The 19,099-nt window shown below is 42.1% G+C and overlaps 1 protein-coding gene across 1 annotated transcript in view; it reads left to right on the top strand.

Annotated features, from left to right (window-relative positions):
* The window catches only part of RIMS4 (regulating synaptic membrane exocytosis 4), a 185,547-nt gene extending 177,504 nt beyond the window's left edge, over positions 1-8,043 (top strand). The window contains exons 8-9 of the transcript XR_012851515.1: positions 7,039-7,125; positions 7,964-8,043. The gene's annotated coding sequence lies outside the window, so the exon portion shown is untranslated. The remainder of the gene's footprint in view (positions 1-7,038; positions 7,126-7,963) is intronic.
* The last annotated feature ends 11,056 nt before the right edge of the window (positions 8,044-19,099 follow it).

Here is a 19,099-nt window from a genome sequence, read left to right as displayed (position 1 = left end):
GCTGAATAACTTTGTAATTACATTGTATTACTTATCTTGAACTTGTCCTAAGTTGCAGCCTGACTTACATGTTTGGTGCATTATAGTCTAGACGTCCCCAACAGGCGGACGTCCATTGGACCTAAATTATTAGATGAAGGATCATACAAACCATCACTGAAGCTTTAAACTTATAGGATCACCATAGTTACATAGTTACATAGTTTGTACGGTTGAAAAAAGACACATGTCCATCAAGTTCAACCAAGGGATGGGAAAGGGGAAGTGGGGAAGGGGAAGTGTGAGAAAAAGACTCAGTTGACCCACGGTTGCTAGAAATTTACTGTAAAATTGCTGTAAAACCACATTGCTACTTCAGTGGTTCCCAATGGGAAAAAAAACCTTGCAACCATAACAAGGTGACACCAGATGGTCACATTTTCTGCAATGGTCACAAGATTGCTTGCTACTTCTTTCCCCATAGAGAAACGTTGAAACTGTGATTGTACAGCAAATCTACATAAAATATGTATGATAAAGTCATTTTTATAAGCCCGATAGTTGTAATTGTTAGTAAATAAAAAAAAAAGGACAAAAATTTTTGGGGAGAAAACCTAATATGCGAAATTCGTGTAGTAGAACACAGATTAAAAATAAATGGAAGGGATATGTTTCTAACAGGATAAAATCTCAGACCAAATAATATATATCATATATAGTCAGAAGTCACTTTGGATGCATTCCACTGGCATACAAGTCTCTCTGTACCATACCAGTCCTGTATAAAAAGGCATAAAGTGGCATAATGAGGGCTAAATTAATTGTGGTGTCCACTATGCATCCACAGTCCATATACCTTAAAGTGGTTATTTGGGTTCCTACATTTATTCGCCAATGGCTGCAAATGATGTGAATTACAAAAAACAAGCAGTACTCACCTATCGTTTCCCCTGGCGATCCAGCGCTGATGCTCCGGCGGCACTCCCGGTGACTGTTTATATACAGGCAGCATGTGACCGATGCAGCCAATTAGAGGGCTCAGCGTAGTTTATTGTATTTGTGGTATTTTGCTAGAAAATCGATTCGGCACCACTGAGCCCTCTGATTAGCTGCAGCGGTCGCTCGCTGCCCACATTTAAACAATCACTGGGAGTGGCACCGGAGCTTCAGCGCTGGATCACTGTGGAAAAGGATAGGTGAGTACTGCTTGTTTTATTAATTCATTTCATTTGTAGCCATTACTAAAAAAAATTAGGAACCTGGATAACCCCTTTAAGAATACAAAGCACTGATCCACACTTATGTATTTTTCTTTTCAGATACTTGCTTCTTGAGTAGGCATGTGGCTAGACTAACATATAGAATGTATTCGCTTCCATGTCATCTGGGCAGAGTTAAAACAACTAACAAAATTAGTTGTATATGGGAGTCTGGTTGTTAATCATTAAGCTATAACTGTTACAGAACTAGTGGTCATTACAGGTACTGCAGGCTACACATGAATCTCCACTTTATCATCTTTTAAGACACTTGCTTTTTGTTGGCCACGTGGCTAGTCTGCCATAGCCTTTGTTTTTGCTTATATTGACCTTTAATTTCTTCGTAGGGACTAGACTTATATTTTAAAGGAGTTCATTCATCATGGTTTCTGATCATCTTGTTTATAATATACCATAGAATGTCATATATGGAAAGTTTTATGACATTTAGAAGTTCACTTGGCCCGATATAGTTGAGATCAGTCTAATAAACCAGATCATTAACGATGGGGGAAATTTGTCTGAAGAAACATACCTAGTGCAAATGACCTTATTCTCTAATGTTGGTAATGTGATTGAAATAACCTCAAATAAATTTTTACCATTAGGCCCTGTTCACACAGAGTTTTGACGCAAAACCATGTTGGAATCGGCGGCAAAAAAATGGCCGAAACCACCTCCTGTTGATTTCAATGGGAGGCGGAGGCATTTTTTTTTCCCGAGCGGCTTTTAGCCCTCGCAGGAGATTAGAAGTGACATGTCCTTTCTTGCTGTGGTTCTGCCTCTGACCTCCCATTGAAATGGGAAGCAGAAAAAGCGTTTTTTTCGCTGCGTTTTTTGCCAGTGGCGCTCAATGACCGAAAACCGCAGCAAGACATTGCAAGCAGGTCAAAATCTGCCTAAAAATTCCTAAGGCTATGTTCACACGGAGTATTTTGGGGGAGGAATATCTGCCTCAAAATTCCGTTTGGAACTTTGAGGCAGATATTCCTCTCCCTGCACGCCGATTTTCGCGGCAATTATCGCGCCGTTTTTCGCCCGCGGCCATTGAGCGCCGCGGGCATAAAACAGCGAGATATATTAGCTTTCTCCTGCCTCCCATTGAAGTCAATGGGAGGTCGGAGGCGGAAGCGCCCGAAGATAGGGCATGTCGCTTCTTTTTCCCGCGAGGCAGTTTTACTGCTCGCGGGAAAAAGACGCCGACGCCTCCCATTGAAATCAATGGGAGGCGTTCTCGGGCCGTTTCTGCCGAGTTTTGCGACGCGGTTTCCGCGTCAAAAAACTCGGCAAAATACCCCGTGTGAACATAGCCTAAAGGAGTTTTGAGGCAGATTTTTTTCTGCCAGCAAAAAACAGGGCCTTAAAACTACTTGGTGTATAGTGTGAAGCAATAATACATACTATGACATAAGCGTATTCCTGTTAAAAACCTGTCTTAGCTAGAAACGTAAATAAGCTAAAATAAGTTTTATTTTTCAAAAAATACCTTTCTACACTTTCACAAGGTTTTATTTTTTTATACAGTATATACAATTAACTGATAATGTTTTGCTGCTAAGAAATGCATTAAGTTCTATGATTGAGCCTGTCACATCGCTCGTTTCCATTTTAGACCTCTTGTTGTATTGTATCTGACGTTTCAGGACAGATTTGGTAATTGTATGGGTATTGGGGGGGGGGGAGGTGTGCTTGGGGGCTATTTATTCTAATGGTTAAAAACAATACCTAATTTGACCCATCGGGTAAAATCAACAGAAATACTTAATGTACCATATTCTAGAATTTTATACAGTGGAGTCTAATGTATTCACTAGCCAGTCATGGGAGGTCCAGGGCTACACATCCCATACTTTATTCATATGCTGCCATACCGATTCCTCTGTTGTCAGATGCATGATAAATGACATTGACAGCACAGTTATCCACTTATGTCATGATATACAATATTCATGCATCTGTCAGTTTGTACTGGAAAAAATGTTCATTGCCATTCTTTTGGCACCTACAAAAACCTGTTACTGTATTACATTATATTCTTTTTTGTTTTTATGAATTACCATAAAAGATTCATATAATTCAAACTTTCATGTTCATTACACATTATTTTCAAGCATTTTGTGCCACATGTTTCTGACACAGGTTTTGAGTTCAGGTGCCTCTTTTACATCACCTTCTTCTATAGAGGATTGTATGTTTATTGCACTTTATTCAGAAATTTAGATTACTATTTATGTTAATGGTTGGGGGTGCAGGACATTTCTAAATACTCCAAATCAAAGTGACAGTGATTGGCAAGGAGTTTGGCATTTAGAGGACATGTCTGCTTTGGGCAGAGGGGTCCACAAAAAAAAAATAAGCTGATACCACTGCTGCGACCCCCAGTTATTATCTGTAGACTTTGGGGAAGCTTGGAAGTGTTTAATTCCCCTGCAGCACCTCCACAGGAGAAATCAAGCATTACATGGAGCCCATTATAATCAATGGACAACCTGTGTAATACACAGACAAGCTGAGTCCTCCAGAGAGACACTCTTTGTAGCTGCTCTCTGCTCCAGCTAATTAATGGAGGTCCCGAATGAGGGACCCATTTTTGGTATTTAAAATAGCCTAATAGGGTATTTGAAAATGGGTTTTCTAAACCAAACAACACCATTTAATGCATTCTATCTATAAAATAGATTTTATAAAATTGTCTTGAGGAGCATTAAAATTGCAAAAAGAAAACATGTCCACTGATATTCAAACCATATATCCCTCTACTTACAGTATGAAAAAGTCATGGTTTGACCAATCTCATCAACATTCATTTCAAACCACACACACACATTGTTTTAAACCAAACACATTTGGGGTTGATGAGGAACATCATACCATAATCAAAATAGTTGAAAGTATCGAGAGACCATCAAAGCTTTGCTATGAGTATCTCATCACATTCAGCCATCCAATAATATCCTGTCATGCAATCATACTTTTTGTAGAGAATTAGCTTTTAAAAGTAGTTTGTACAGTAAACTAAGGGCTAGATTTTTTCACGATAGTATAAGGTAGTGTAAGACGCAAAAAAAATTATATACTTTCTCATACAAACACTTGGTATTAAGTCTTTGAAATAGTAAAGTTAGAGAACATTGGAGAAATAATTTCTCATATATGGCCAATAATGGAGATTTATATATATATAAATAAAAAAAAATAAAAAAATAAAACTAAATATTATATATATATATATATATATATATATATATATATATATATATAAATAGGAGAGTACTTTCAATGTATGACTATGAAGGATTTCATTTTTCTAGGTAATAGCATATCTAATGGTGGTGAATGAAAATCTGCTCATGAGAGTGAGTCAAATGAGTGGTAAAAAAAATTCCCCCATGCTTATACACATCTGTGTAATGTATTGACCTTAATCCATTCTCCAAAGAGCCTTGAACCTTGTATAGACAGGTGTTAACTGTCCAAGTGACAAGGATTGGAGTTGCGAACACTTGAGAATCATAAACTCTAATTATGGATTATAATTCCAATTCACGTCATTTGGACTGATAACATCTGCCAGTCTTAACAGTGTCAATTCACTGATTATATTGTATCTAATCAAGATGTCTTTTTAGCAAGGGACCAATAACTGAGGGTTGTCAGGACATACATTTTTGTAAAGCAATTTATTAAGTATTACAAAACTTATAGTCATCACAAATAATGGCCAGTGGGTAATAAAAAATGCATAAAACTTTTGAAGGTTTTAAAAAAAAAAAAAAAGTGATATGCATTATATGACTTTGTGAAAAGGTTGTTTTTCTTTTAAGAGGAAATTGTTCACCCAGGTATTAAATGTGGAGTATACTGATGAAGCCAAGTCTTACATAAATTGTCATAATTTGAAAAACTATTTATGAAATGTATTTCTACAACCCATTTATTTATTAATGTTTGTGCTTATACAATATAAATTACTATCTGTTCTGGAAATGTAACACTAAAAATATTTGGAGGTAATAAAAAAAGAAACTGATCAAATTTACTATGTATTAACTTCTAGAGTGACTTAAAAGTTAAAATATTTTCACAACACAAAGCAAAAAAAAAAAATAGGCAAAATCTTTATGGAATTTTTATCTTTCCTCCTTGAAGCCTTAATGGTGAAAGCTTGACACCAGTACATAACGTGACCTCAATATTTTGCCTCACTACTTACAATGAAGAAAGAGCAGACCACCTGTCACGCCCTACTAAATATCTCATGTAAAGTATTGCAAAAATAAAAATGTATAAATTATTATTACTACAGGTATAACCAATTTTATAGGTAATTGGGAACAAATACGTTTGCCTCCTGTAAATTTTAATATACCATCAAAGCAAATAAAAACAACTAAATGTGCACTAATTGTATTCTATTAAAACGTCTATTTTTGTATTTTTATTTTTTAATCTACTTTTTTTAAAATCTTATTTATAATTTTTGGTAAGCTATATTTGTTTCATCCTTAAATAACATGTTCATTAATCTTAAAGGGGTTGTCCTTTTTTGGCATTTTTTTTTGTTTGTTTTGTTAGAAGAGTCCCATGAATATAAGTTGGTTTCCCCGCAGCTGGGAGAACCAGTGGTCAGCCATAATCTGCAATGGTACTCAGTAAAAAGTGTTCAATTTCCCTGCAGCGCCACTACAGGAAAAATTAAGCATTACATGACGTCCATTGAAATCAATGGACTGCTGTGTAATGCATGGACAGGACAGGTTCTCTCTCTCCAGATCTCCGCTTTGGCTAATTGATGGAGGTGACAAATGAGGGCCCCCATCTGTTAACCCAGAATTTTCAAAACCAGACAACCCTTTTAACATTTAAAAAATATTCTAAACTGTTTCTCCTATTTATTATTAATATAAATTAATTAGGAAACGCACGGATTCAAAGGAGAAATTTCTGTGCATTGTAAATGGGTAATTTAACAGTATTAATCTAATTAATCTCAATTTTAAAAATTTTGTAAATCTTTACAATTGTAATAATCATCCTTTTTTCAGTAAGAGGCTCTCAGGGGTTACTAAATAAAAAACTTGAAGAAATATGAAATATCTGCATTACATACTGGAAACATTTCTGAACTTTTTTTGTCAAATGACTTTAATCCAAAGAAAAGGAAATCTAAACTACATATGAGATCAACGAACATTATAGCTCATTTTAGTTCTCATATAAGCATATTTTTATTTATTCAAATGTTTAGGAATTTATACAAATTATTTAGCCTTAATATATGAACCATATTCCAGTTTAAATTTCACTTTTTAATGATAATTAAAATTTCTTAAAAAAGTTTAAAAAAAACAAAAAACAATAAACATGCAGTACACATAGCCCTATAGCGATTTAATAATTAAAAAGGCATGAATGGTCATTAAAATACTTTCATATATTTTGCAATATTTTTAATATTGTCAGGTGCATGTAGCTCTAGGTTTGGCCTACAAAGTAGACTGTACTGTGCATATCAAATTATAGTATGTTTAATGTAATGTTTGGCTTGCAGTATTCTGGACATTTAGCGAAGTACTGCAATTTGTATACATGAAGAAATTATACATGATGTGCTATTTTATTGTCTGTAGATTCAATTCAGAAGCTGTGTAATGGTCGATTACATAATTATTGTTACTTTTGGGGTAAACTGTTCATACTAGTTGCAAAAAAATAAAGACTTTTTCTTATAAAGGTGTTGCGTATTTCAATCTTTCGTGTCAATTGTTTTCTAATCACCATAGAAATCTTTTTATTCTAGATTCTAGCATAACAAGAGAACCCAGAGCTCAGTCAAGGCTGGATGAAGTGTGGCATGACCAGGCAGGGGCAGAAATTAGAGAAGAAGGTGAGAAGGTGTTAAAAGGGTTGCCCAAGATTAGAAAAAATGGTCTACTTTTTTTTTCTCTCCAAAACAGTGCCACTCTTGTCTATGAGCTGTGTCTGTTATTGCACCTCAGTTTTATTTCATGAATTAGGCTGGAATACAGAATAGGGGAACCGACAGTCTTCCTCAAGAACATACTATATGCTTTTGCTACTACCTGATTCTACTGACTTGAGTTTCCCTCAATGACAAAACCTAAAAACATCCTTAGGCCATAACCACCTTAGATAGCTAGTGTCTTTAGGCTTATGCATTCCTAGCCCTATGCACATACCCAAACATCACCCCCCCCCCCCCCCCACACACACACACACCTACTCTTCTCTCTCTTTTTTATTCTCCCCCTTCTCACATTTTTGCTCTTTTTCTGCACTCTACCCCTCTGTATTAGGGGTTCAACAGTCCTTCCAGGTAGCAGTCTAACTTACATTCTCATCCTATTTAACTTCTTTTTGGGGGTCACCTATTCATTATGGTGCTTGCTGACTATTTGTACACTGACTGCGCCTTACATCTCAAAGTGGTTTAGATGGTTTCCCGTTTCATTAATTTGTCTGTAAAAGTTCAATAAAGATAGACTAGACAAGAGTGAACTTTTTGGAGGGTAATGTTGCTACAGTTCTGTAACAGAAAAAATACTGCGCAATATAGAAGGGAAAGATGCTAATGAATAAATGTATGATAATAATAGTATGTGCCGTTGGACTAGAGCTGGGTAAGTAACCCCAATTGAGTAAAATAAAAGTCATCATCATTGTTCAAATGTACATGAATGTGTCACTTTGGCTGTGATTCTCAGAAACAGACAACATTGGTACCAGTCGCATTGTGTTAAGCTAGAAGAAGGATGCGTAACCGAGCTTCGTAATAAAGGCAAGTAGGTGAACTTACATTCTTTCCCTTTCATGTAGATGACTCATTTTAGAATAATTCCTGTATAATTACACCCTTGTACTGACAGTCAGATCTCTGACAGGTATGGACATTTCACAATCAAATTCAACAATTTTCCACCGTAACTCCTTGTAGACATCTAATACTTCCAACTGCAAGTCTCAAATTGGCTTATTTAAACTTCCAAAAACAATTATATGTGTTTTACACTATTCCGTCTCAACAAATGATGGAGTTGGGTACTACATCTAATGGGTAACCAAGTAAAATCCTTTCTGTTCATCCTAATATTATACATGTGACATAGCATTTTAGGATTATCAGCAATGGTCATCAAACCAAAATAGACTATAGGTCAAACGCAGAGATGTTTTTATAACATTTTAATAAAACTACTAATAGGTCTGTTGGTTTTCTATTGACCCAGTTCCTGAGACACAGAACCCCACTGTGAACAATGACTAATGACAGTGGATACATCTGTGTACAGGATGCAGAATATATTGGTGCTACGTAAATAATGGAAATGAATGGATTTACTGTGGTGGACACTTTATCACATGGTGCTGGGTTATCTTGTTCTGGAGCATTTGCTGGATGCATCGTGAAAAGTGTTATTGGCTTGTTTTGGAATTACCTCCTCAACATGATCATCCCTGAAAATTGCATTTTTGTGGCTGGAGTGTTAGCTATTAATTCACCACTACAAGGATGTGACGTAGGGGGATGGCTGCACCTTGTCTGATAGACATGGCACTTTTAGGCCCCCAGGTAAAAAAAAAAAAAAAAAAAGCAGAGGATTGGAGTAGCACTGTGGTTTCATGCTTAACAAGGCCGGTGCTATGCTTCAAACAAAGGAGTGACCCCTCCTTGTATGATGAACGTCAAAAAGAGAGACAGTGAAGCAGCACTCAAAAAATACTTGCAATTGCTTGAAAATGCCTTCATAGAGGAGGTGAAACGTTGTAGTGAATGTTGGATAAATAAACCCAAATATTTTTTGAATGTTGCTTCGCTTTCTCTTTTTGACCCCCCCTTGGTAGGTAGTGCCACACAGCCCCCTAATAGCTAGTGCCACACAGCCCCCTGGTAGGTAGTGCCACACAGCCCCCTAATAGGTAGTGCCACACAGCCCCCTGGTAGGTAGTGCCTCACAGCCCCCTGGTAGGTAGTGGCACACAGCCCCCTTGTAGATAGAACCCCCCCTTCCTGTAGACAGCGCCACTGTAGCTCCCTGAAGGAGCTGAATCCCCCTGTGGCCGGGGATTCCGCTCCTGGATGGAGCGCTTGATGTCTCTGTCCATATATGGACAGTGACATCAGGGGCAACTTTTGAAGCGAAATCCCCATCCACAGCGTTGCCGTTGCGGTGACCAGGAATTCCACTCCAGGAGAAGCCCCTGTCGTCTGTGTCCATTTATGGACAGTGACGTCACTGGCTTCTCCTGGAGTGGAATCTCCCGTCACAGAGTCGGCAACGCTGTGGACGGGAATTCCACTTCAGGAGTTGCCCCTGATGTCACTCTCCATATATGAACAGAGACATCAAGCGCTCTGTCCAGGAGCGGAATCCCCAGCCATATGGGGATTCCGCTCCTTCAGGGAGCTACAGTGGCGCTAGTTGATAGCAGAGCAGGGAGATACCTCCCTGCTTGGCTATAGTGGCGTCGCTGCCGCTGTAGCAGCCGCAGTGGCTGCTAGCGGGGCCGCCGGCCGTGAAACGGGCACCCTCATGCCCGGTGTCACCGCTAGCAGCCGCTATGGCTGCTACAGCGGTAGCGACGCCACTGGGAGAAGAAGCGCCCGGGTGGAAAGGCGGCGGGCCCGGGCGCTTCTAAAACAAGCAGGGGAAGGGAGCCAACGCAGCGCCTCCTTCCACCTGCTGGAGTGATGCGCCCTGTGCAATGGCACAGGTCGCACACCCCATAGGCCGGCCCTGGGTCTTACCCTATTAAAACCACAAAACAGCGGCAATTTGCTGTATAACCACACGTGGTCTTCTGCTGTACACCGCAACAACCGCAGCAGAACTTCATCTTCAGAAAATACCCTCATTGTACATCCACACACACACCATAAACACTGCAGAATTTCCAACCGAATTTTCTGTGTGGAAGTTCCACAGCATTTTCGCAAGAGAAGTTGACATACTGCACATTGAGAATCCGCACCATAAATCAATTTTCGTACTTCTTTTCTGCATATTTTATTTTTTTTGCAGCTTGTAGATGAGATTTGCTGCTACTGTAATACACTGCGTATTTTTCGCAATGAAATCCGTTGCGGAAAATCTGAAAGCTAATTCGCCTCGTGTGTACATACCATGAAACGCTTTTTTTTTTAAAAATGTTTTTAATTTAGTCTCATTTTATGGCACCATATAATTTTGATAAAGATCACATAGCCTAAACCTGAAAGCGTTACTCTGACACATGTTACACGTGAGTAAAAAACGACACCACTAATTGATGTTTTATAATTACACGTGCCCGTTCATTCTTCAGCTCAGTTACCTTGGTGATAGGTGAAGCAGAAAGAAGGTATTATAAGGTATGCAATGCTCTAATCATCTCCGAGATAGAAGTGTTAGTCATCTTATATTATTCCATACGACCTTGAAAAATATCACATGAACATTGTCAGTACAGCTGCAGTACTAGTGGTTCTGGAGTCGTGTCCTACACAATGAACACCAATATAATGGTATAGTCAGATGGTGCGGTCAGAGAAGGGTTACTGTGATAACCGCAAAACTGCGTCAAAACGCTGCAGTTTTTTGAGTAATAAACCGTGATTTGCCTAATGCCTTTTGTGCAGTATTATGAGCATAAAATAACTTTCCAATGAATGTCCAGGCACTGTGCAGCAGTGGTTTCCAACCTGTGGTTCTCCAGCTGCTACAAAACTACAACTCCCAGCATTCCCTGACTGCAAGCTGTAAAAATCCTTCTCAACTTTATCCTTAATATATATACGGACATGAGGACTCCGGGACAATACGTTGAGGTCACAGTCACAGCTGCACTAAAGCAGGAGTTGCGCGTTTCAATGGGAGGTGCTGATTGATGGGGTAACATCACCTGCCCCTTCATCAGTGGCCATTTTCAGGACATGAGAGGTGGTGCTGTCCAGGGAGAACACTTGGCTAACAAGGAGGTATAGCTTTACCATGCAATTAAACAAGGCAAAACATCTATAGGGCGTCTATTAGTCAATTGCCTATATTCCACTCTTTTGTACAGATTATATATATTTGTTCAGAAGAGTGGGTACAAATTTTATATAAAGCAGTCAACCCCTTTAAGCTTTATTTACATAAAACCAGAAAACCCCTTTAAGATGGCCAAATGAAAGCAGTATCTCATGCAGTGGCGTCGCTAGTACCGTCCTTTCAGGGCCCAAGCCCCGGATCTCTGCCCCGGAACCCCCGGCATCTGCCAAATAATGACGTAGCTATAGGGCTCGCATCGGTCGCAATTGCGAAGGGGCCCACACGCCACGTCTATAAACAGTTACTATAGTAACTGGGGCCTACGTTACTATAGTAACTGACAGTATACTTACCCTCCTCGTTTCAGAGTGCAGCTGAGGTCCTGACGTCTTCTCGCGTCATGACGCTGTGAGCCGTGCATGATGTCATGACAATGCGCTGCGCACAACATCGCAATGCTGGATGGTGTCAGGATCTCCGCTGCGTCCGGAGCCGAAGAGGAGGGTAGGAGCGTTACTGTCTGCTGAGGTCTCCTTGTGGTAGGCTTAGATACAGGATCTAACGCAGGATCACACATGGGCCCTGTATCTAAGCCTATCACATGGTAGGTGTTGATACAGGGCCCATCTGTGATCCTGTATAACATTACTGTCTGCTGGGGCCCTGTATCTAAGCCTGACATGTGGTAGGCTTAGATAAAGAGTCCAACGGATAGTACCACACATGGGCCCTGTAGCTAAGCCTACCACGTTTTACTAATGCTTTTTTTTGTGCTTGTGCTTTTTTTTACAGGTTTGGATGTTGGACTACGCCAGATTTGAGGACTACTTCAATGATGACTATTTTAATTTTCAATAAAATGGTTAAGGAGGATTGTGTGTTTTTTTATTATTTCAATTTTTATGTCTTTGTATTTTTTTTAAACTTTATTACTACTGCCTTAGTAATGGCCGCTTGCTGATTGACATGTCCATTACTAGGGGGCTTAGTGTTAGCCAGTGACAAGGCTAGCACTAACCCCCATTATAACCACAGTACCCACCGCCACCAGGGGTGCCGGGAAGAGCCAGGTACGATCCAGTACCCAACCATGTGTCTGTAGTGATGGTTGGACAATGGGGCGGCCACATGCTGGTATTATTAGACTGGGAAGGGACAAACTGTGGGCCTTCCCACCCTGGTAATGCTAGCCTGCTGCTGCTATGTTGTATCTGGCTGGTTATGAAAAATGAGGGGGACCCCACGTAATTTTTTTTAAAAATAAATAGAAAAAACGATGTGGGTTACCCCCCATTTTTCATAACCAGTCAGATACAACACAGCAGCAGCAGGCTAGCATTATCAGGGTGGGAAGGCCACTTCCCAGCCTAATGATACTAGCCTGCGGCCGCCCCCGTGCCCGCCCATCAATACAGATGGTCGGGTACTGAATCCTACCCTGCTCTTCCCGGCCCCCCTGGCGGCGGTGGGTACCAGGGTAATCACGGGGGGTTAGTGTTTTCACTGGCTAACATTAAGTCCCGCCTTAGTAATGGGTGCTGTCAATCAGCCAGTGGCCATTACTAAGGAGGTAGAAATAAAGTTTAAAAAAATATAACGACATAGAAAAAACATTGCATTGAAATAAAAAAAAAAACACAATCATCGTTAACCATTTTATTGAGAATTAAAAAACCGCTGTCATTGAAGTTGTCCTCGAATCAGACATAGTCCAACAACTGAACCTGTAAAAAATACAAACAAAAAAAATTTGTAACACATAAAAAAAACAAAGCAATTCTTATCTTACCTTTCCTTGGTCCAGCGCTGTAGCCGCAATATCAGCGAGCTGGGCCCTATATCTAAGCCTCTCATGTGTGATACTGTCTGCTGAATCTGTATCTAATCCAATCATGTGTGCTACGGTCTTCTGAGCCGCTGTATCTGAGCCTATCATATGTGATAAAGTCTGCTAAGACAATGCATCTCATTCTATCCAGTGGTGTAGCTATAGGGGCCTTAGGCCCCATGCACACGACCGTGTTTTTGCGTCCGCAATTCCCCCGCAAATCGACGGGAGAATTGCGGACCCATTCATTTCTATGGGCCCATACACACTATCCGTGTTTTCACGGGTCTCCGCATGTCCGCAAATCCGTGCCGCAGAAACTCAGGACATGTCTTATTACGGGCCGCAAATTCGATGCGGACATGCCAATAGAAGTCAATGGGCCCGTGGAAATTGCGGATACACCTCCGTGTGTCATCCGCAGTTTGCGGATTTGCGGAAATGTTGCTAGGCGACGACCGGGAATGAGTTCTGTCGTCATCCTGTTTTACCTAGGCTTTTTTTTTTTCATCCGCATTTTGCGGATTACATACAGATGAACTGTGGATTACATATGGATGAACTGCGGATGACATTTCACGGAACACGGTCCTGGAATTTGCGGACCAGAAAAACACTACGGTCGTGTGCATGAGGCCTTAGTCTTAGGCCTTATTCCCACAAACGTTGATTACGTCCGTGTGATGGAAGTTAAAACAATGGCTGTCACATGGACCTATGTAATTCAATGGGGCCGTTCACACGGCCGTTGTTTCAACGGACTGTGTGAAGGGTCCGTAAAAAAATAGGACATGTCCTATTTTTTTGCGCTTCATGCATCCCTCCATAGACTCTAGTCTATGGAGGGATGCATGATAACAGGGTGCACTGTCGTTTTTCACGTCCAAGGTTTTATATGGTCGTTTGAATCTAGCCTTACAGATATGCTGTCTCTGATATGTATGTAAAAATATATATTTTTTCGTGGGGGGGGTAAACATATGTCTTGGGGCTTGTGCCCCTGATCTTTTAAGACCCTAACAACGCCCCTGATCTTATGTCTGATCATCTGTCTATCCATCAGAAAAGCTTGATGCAACCAGTCCGTGCAGGGATACTATATAGTGATTTACCTGTTTTGTGAACCTGATTGACAATTAAACACATTTATATTCATTTTCTATTGTAATCAGTGATGCCACTAAGGCCTCATGCACACGACCGTAGCCGTGTGCACGGCCGTGATTTTCGGGTCGGCCGGCTGCGGACTGTCAGCGGACTGTCAGCCGCAGGCCGCCCGCACATGCACATGGCCATTGTTTTCAATGAGCCCGGACCGCAGAACCGGGCCGTAATAAGACATTCCCGTTCTTTCTGCGGTCCGGGCTCTCGGGCCGTGCACGGACCGCAAAAACTATGGTCGTGTGCACGGCCCCATAGAAAAGAATGGGGCCGCAATTCTCCCGTGGATTTTCGGGGGAATTGCGGCCGCAAAAACACGGTCGTGTGCATGAGGCCTTAGTAGACTGGTAACACTGAGGGTAGTGATCAGAAGAGGGAATAAAACTTTCATTCAGTCATAATCTGGCTCTTCCATATAGGCCGTTGATTGGATTCCTTACTTCTCTGGTCTTTGTCATCAATCTCATTTACCCATTAGTGACTTTTTATACACTTCTATGTCACATCTAATCTGCTCATTTTGCATATTAATAATTTAACATATCCATTATCAGAGCAAAACCTCATGTAAATGTTCAGAACATGCAGAATGTAGCAGTGTCTGGCTCCAACCATTAGAATAGTTCTCTCTCCACTGTAATGTTTATAAGTTTTATTTCGGTTAATGCCACACCAGGGGCGGAATGACCAAGGGGTTGTGGGTCCTCATTGAGGCCCTAACCAAGGGGATGTGGGCCCCCTCAAGGCATGTATCTAAGTTTATATCACCAGACAACCCCTTTAAATGCATTTTACTAATGAAAATGAAGTGTATCATCGCTATAGTGGTTGGTAAGCGTGATCATGACCCAAAGGGTATGTGCACTCGATAACTGCATTTACGTCTGAAATTACGAAGCTTTTTTCAGGGGAAAACAGCTCCTGAATTTCAGACGTAATTGCATGTACTGGCGTTTTTCGCCGCGTCTTTTACGGACGTAATTTGGAGCTGTTCTTCATTGAAGGCAATGAAAAACGGCTCCAATTACGTCCCAAGAAGTGTCCTGCACTTCTTTGACGAGGCTGTTATTTCACGCGCCGTCTTTTGACAGCGACGCGTAAAATGACAGGTCGTCGGCACAGTACATCGTAAGACCCATTGAAAGTAATGGGCAGATGTTTGCAGACGTATTGGAGGCGTTTTTTCAGACGTAATTCGAGGCGTAAAACGCCTCCATTACGTCTGAAAATAGGTCGTGTGAACCCAGCCTCAGGCTGGGTTCACACGACCTTATTACGTCTGTAATGGAGGGAACGTATTTCGGCCGGAAGTCCCGGACCGAACACAGTGCAGGGAGCCGGGCTCCTAGCATCATAGTTATGTACGATGCTAGGAGTCCCTGCCTCGCTGCAGGACAACTGTCCCGTACTGTAATCATGTTTTCAGTACAGGACAGTAGTTCCACGGAGAGGCAGGGACTCCTAGCAGCGTACAGAACGATGATGCTAGGAGCCCGGCTCCCTGCAGTGTGTTCGGTCCGGGACTTCCGGCCGAAATACGTTCCGTCCATTACGGACGTAACATGGTCGTGTGAACCCAGCCTTATAGTCACGCCTGGCAGACCAGATCACTATCGGTCCACCCCTATGTCATACTGATTTTGGTTTAAACCAAAGGAGGACTGATAGGTGTCTGTGCCCCTGGGTGAGGATAAATGACATCACCATTCCATTGAGGTGATGTCACTTGAACGAAAAGAAAACCTGTCCAAATTACCGTGTGTGAATCCAGCCTAACCATGATTTTACCATGTTTTTATTTCTTTAAGAAGCAGTTCCACTAAATGTCCCTAGATCAACTTCTATGGGAAACTGCATGGTAGCTTCACATGTAAAACCGCAGAGAACAAACAGCAAAAACTAAAAGACGTACAAGGGAACATATTCTCATACCTAGCGTCGGACTAGGGTTACTTGAGCCCACCAGAGATGATTCTTAGGGCCCAACCTCTATCTATATAGAACATGTATATATCCACTTGTCATTTCATCACAGTCCTTGTGATATAATTGTACACACAGGATGTATCATCAATAAGATCTAATAGCTAATTTGTGAATCATCCCATAAGAAATAGACCCTAGTGGTAAGCGACTGCTCCAAAGGTGGGCCAGTCTGACCCTGCGAATACCCCTCAAGAATTGGGGACTGGTGCCCATCTTTCCCTATCCAATTTAAGGCCCACTAACAAAGTTTTTTAGGCTGATTTTGATGCAGAAACCGAGTCGGAATCAGCGACAAAAAAAGTCTGAAACCGCCCCCCATTGATTTCAGTGGCGGAGGCTTTTTTTTTGCAGCGTTTTTTAGCCGGCGGCATGCTTGTTGTTACCGCGGTTCCGCCTCGGGAGGCAGAGAAAGTGTTTTACTGAAGGAATTTTGAGGCTGATTTTTCTGGCAGCAAAAAAACTCAGTGTGAACAGGGCCTAAGGGTTTTTGGTGACATTATGCGCTACCACCACCAAGTGACCCTGCTGGATCTGCACATGAGTACAGATCTAGAAAGAAGTCACTTTTGCCTGTTAGTAATGGTACCATACTGTACTGTGTATACCTCCGATTACATATGGGGGCATACGGAGGATTTTGCTCTCAAATTTATGTAAAGTCTGACAGAAATAAATAAATTGTGACCTGTTCCATTGGATGCTATATTAGGGGAGATTCATGAAAAACTGTCTTTGTTGCCAATAGCAACCAATGATAGGGCAGCCTTAGGGCTCATGCACACGACCGTAGCCATGTGCACGGCCGTGATTTTCGGGTCGGCCGGCTGCGGACTGTCAGCCGCGAGCCGCCCGCAAATCGCGGGACATGCATATGGCCGCGGCCATTATTTTTAATGAGCCCGGACCGCAGAAGACGGCCGTAATAAGACTGGTCCGTTCTTTCTGCAGTGCGGGCTCCCGGGCCGTGCACGGACCGTAAAAACTACGGTCGTGTGCATGGCCCCATAGAAATGAGTGGGGCCGCAATTCTCCCGTGGATTTTCGGGGGAACTGCGGCCGCAAAAGCACGTTCGTGTGCATGGGGCCTAAATCTTTCAAGAGCACTATAAGAAATGAAAGCTGCTCTGTGATTGGTTGCTCTGCGCAACAAATACAGTTTCTCTGTAAGGGTATGTGCACACACACTAATTACGTCCGTAATTGACGGACGTATTTCGGCCGCAAGTACCGGACCGAACACACTGCAGGGAGCCGGGCTCCTAGCATCATAGTTATGTACGATGCTAGGAGTCCCTGCCTCGCTGCCGGACAACTGTCCCGTACTGTAATCGTGTTTTCAGTACGGGACAGTAGTTCCACGGAGAGGCAGGGATTCCTAGCATCGTACATAACTATGATGCTAGGAGCCCGGCTCCCTGCACTGTGTTCGGTCCGGGACTTGCGGCCGAAATACGTCCGTCAATTACGGACGTAATTAGTGTGTGTGCACATACCTTTAGTCTTCATGACTCTCCCCAGTCCTGTGCACATGGCTCTCCACATGGCCTGAAGAAGAGGTTTTCCTACTTTGGACTAATGGGGTTGTCCCCTTTTTTTTTTAGCACAAAACAGACAGACCCCACATGGCTTGTAAATACATCTTTGTGACTGCAACCTTATCAATGATTACAATGGAAAACTTCAGGTCTCAAAGGCGTTTCTCTTTAAAGAAAAATATAACAAAATAAAAAATGCAATACCTATGCAGTCACAGATCTATTTGCATATATTTTGCACTCTAGTAACGGAAGGAATGACACAATAAAACCATTTCTTATATTATATCCAGTGGTGTATCTATAGGGGTCGCAGCGGTCGCAATTGCGACCGGGCCCCGAAGACAGGGGGGCCCGCGGCCCCCAGCACCACATCAATAAAAAGTTACTATAGTAACTGGGGCTGCGGGACCCTGTTACTATAGTAACTACAGTACTTACCTTCCTGCTTCTGGAGCGCAGCGGAGGTCCTGACGTCACAGCGCTGTGCGCAGCGCATGAGGTCACAACGCTATGCGCCGCGCACAGCATCCTGATCCTGGATAGAGTCAGGCCATCCACTGCGGCTGAAGAGGAGGGTAAGATTAATATCCCTGTCTGCTGAAGTTGATTGGCGTGGTCCGTCTCCCAGGACCCGCCAATCATCTGTTTTGAAGGGGCCGCAGCGCTCGTATGACAGCTGCTTCCCCTTCATTTCTCTACTCGCCCACACTGTGAATCTGTGTCAGCGATACACAGCGTGAGTGAGTAAGTGAAATGAAGGGGAAGCAGCTGTCGTACGAGCGCTGCTGCCCCTTCAAAACAGCTGATTGGCGGGTCCCGGGAGTCGGACCCCAAGCCATCAGCTATCGATGGCCTATCCTGAGGATAGGCCATCAATATTTAGGGAATGGGCAACCCCTTTAAGCCTACGATCTAGCAGACTTAGAGGGCCCGTGAGACAGGATCACAGATTGTGTGATGCTGTCTGCTGGGCCCTGTATCTAAGCCAATCACATGGTAGGCTTAGATACATGGCCCATGTGTGATCCTGTCTGATGGGCCCTGTATATAAGCCTACCACACGGTAGGCTTATATACAGGGCCCCAGCAGACCGTAATCAATCTTATACTGTATAACATTACTGCCTGCTTGAGCCCTGTATCTAAGCATCTTACCATAACCACATGGCAAGCTTAGATACAGGGCCCATATGTGAAACTGTGCTGGACCCTGTATCTAAGCCTACCTTGATAGACAGTATCACACATACTCCCTGTATCTAAGCCTACCACATGTGTTACTAATCGTTTTTGTTGTGTTTGTGTTTTTTATACAGG

The sequence above is a fragment of the Rhinoderma darwinii genome, chromosome 13 (genome assembly GCF_050947455.1).
Source record: "Rhinoderma darwinii isolate aRhiDar2 chromosome 13, aRhiDar2.hap1, whole genome shotgun sequence".
In the NCBI taxonomy this organism is placed as follows: domain Eukaryota; kingdom Metazoa; phylum Chordata; class Amphibia; order Anura; family Rhinodermatidae; genus Rhinoderma; species Rhinoderma darwinii.
The sequence above is the reverse complement of the archived record's forward strand: the minus strand, read 5'-3'. Positions and strand labels throughout refer to the sequence as shown.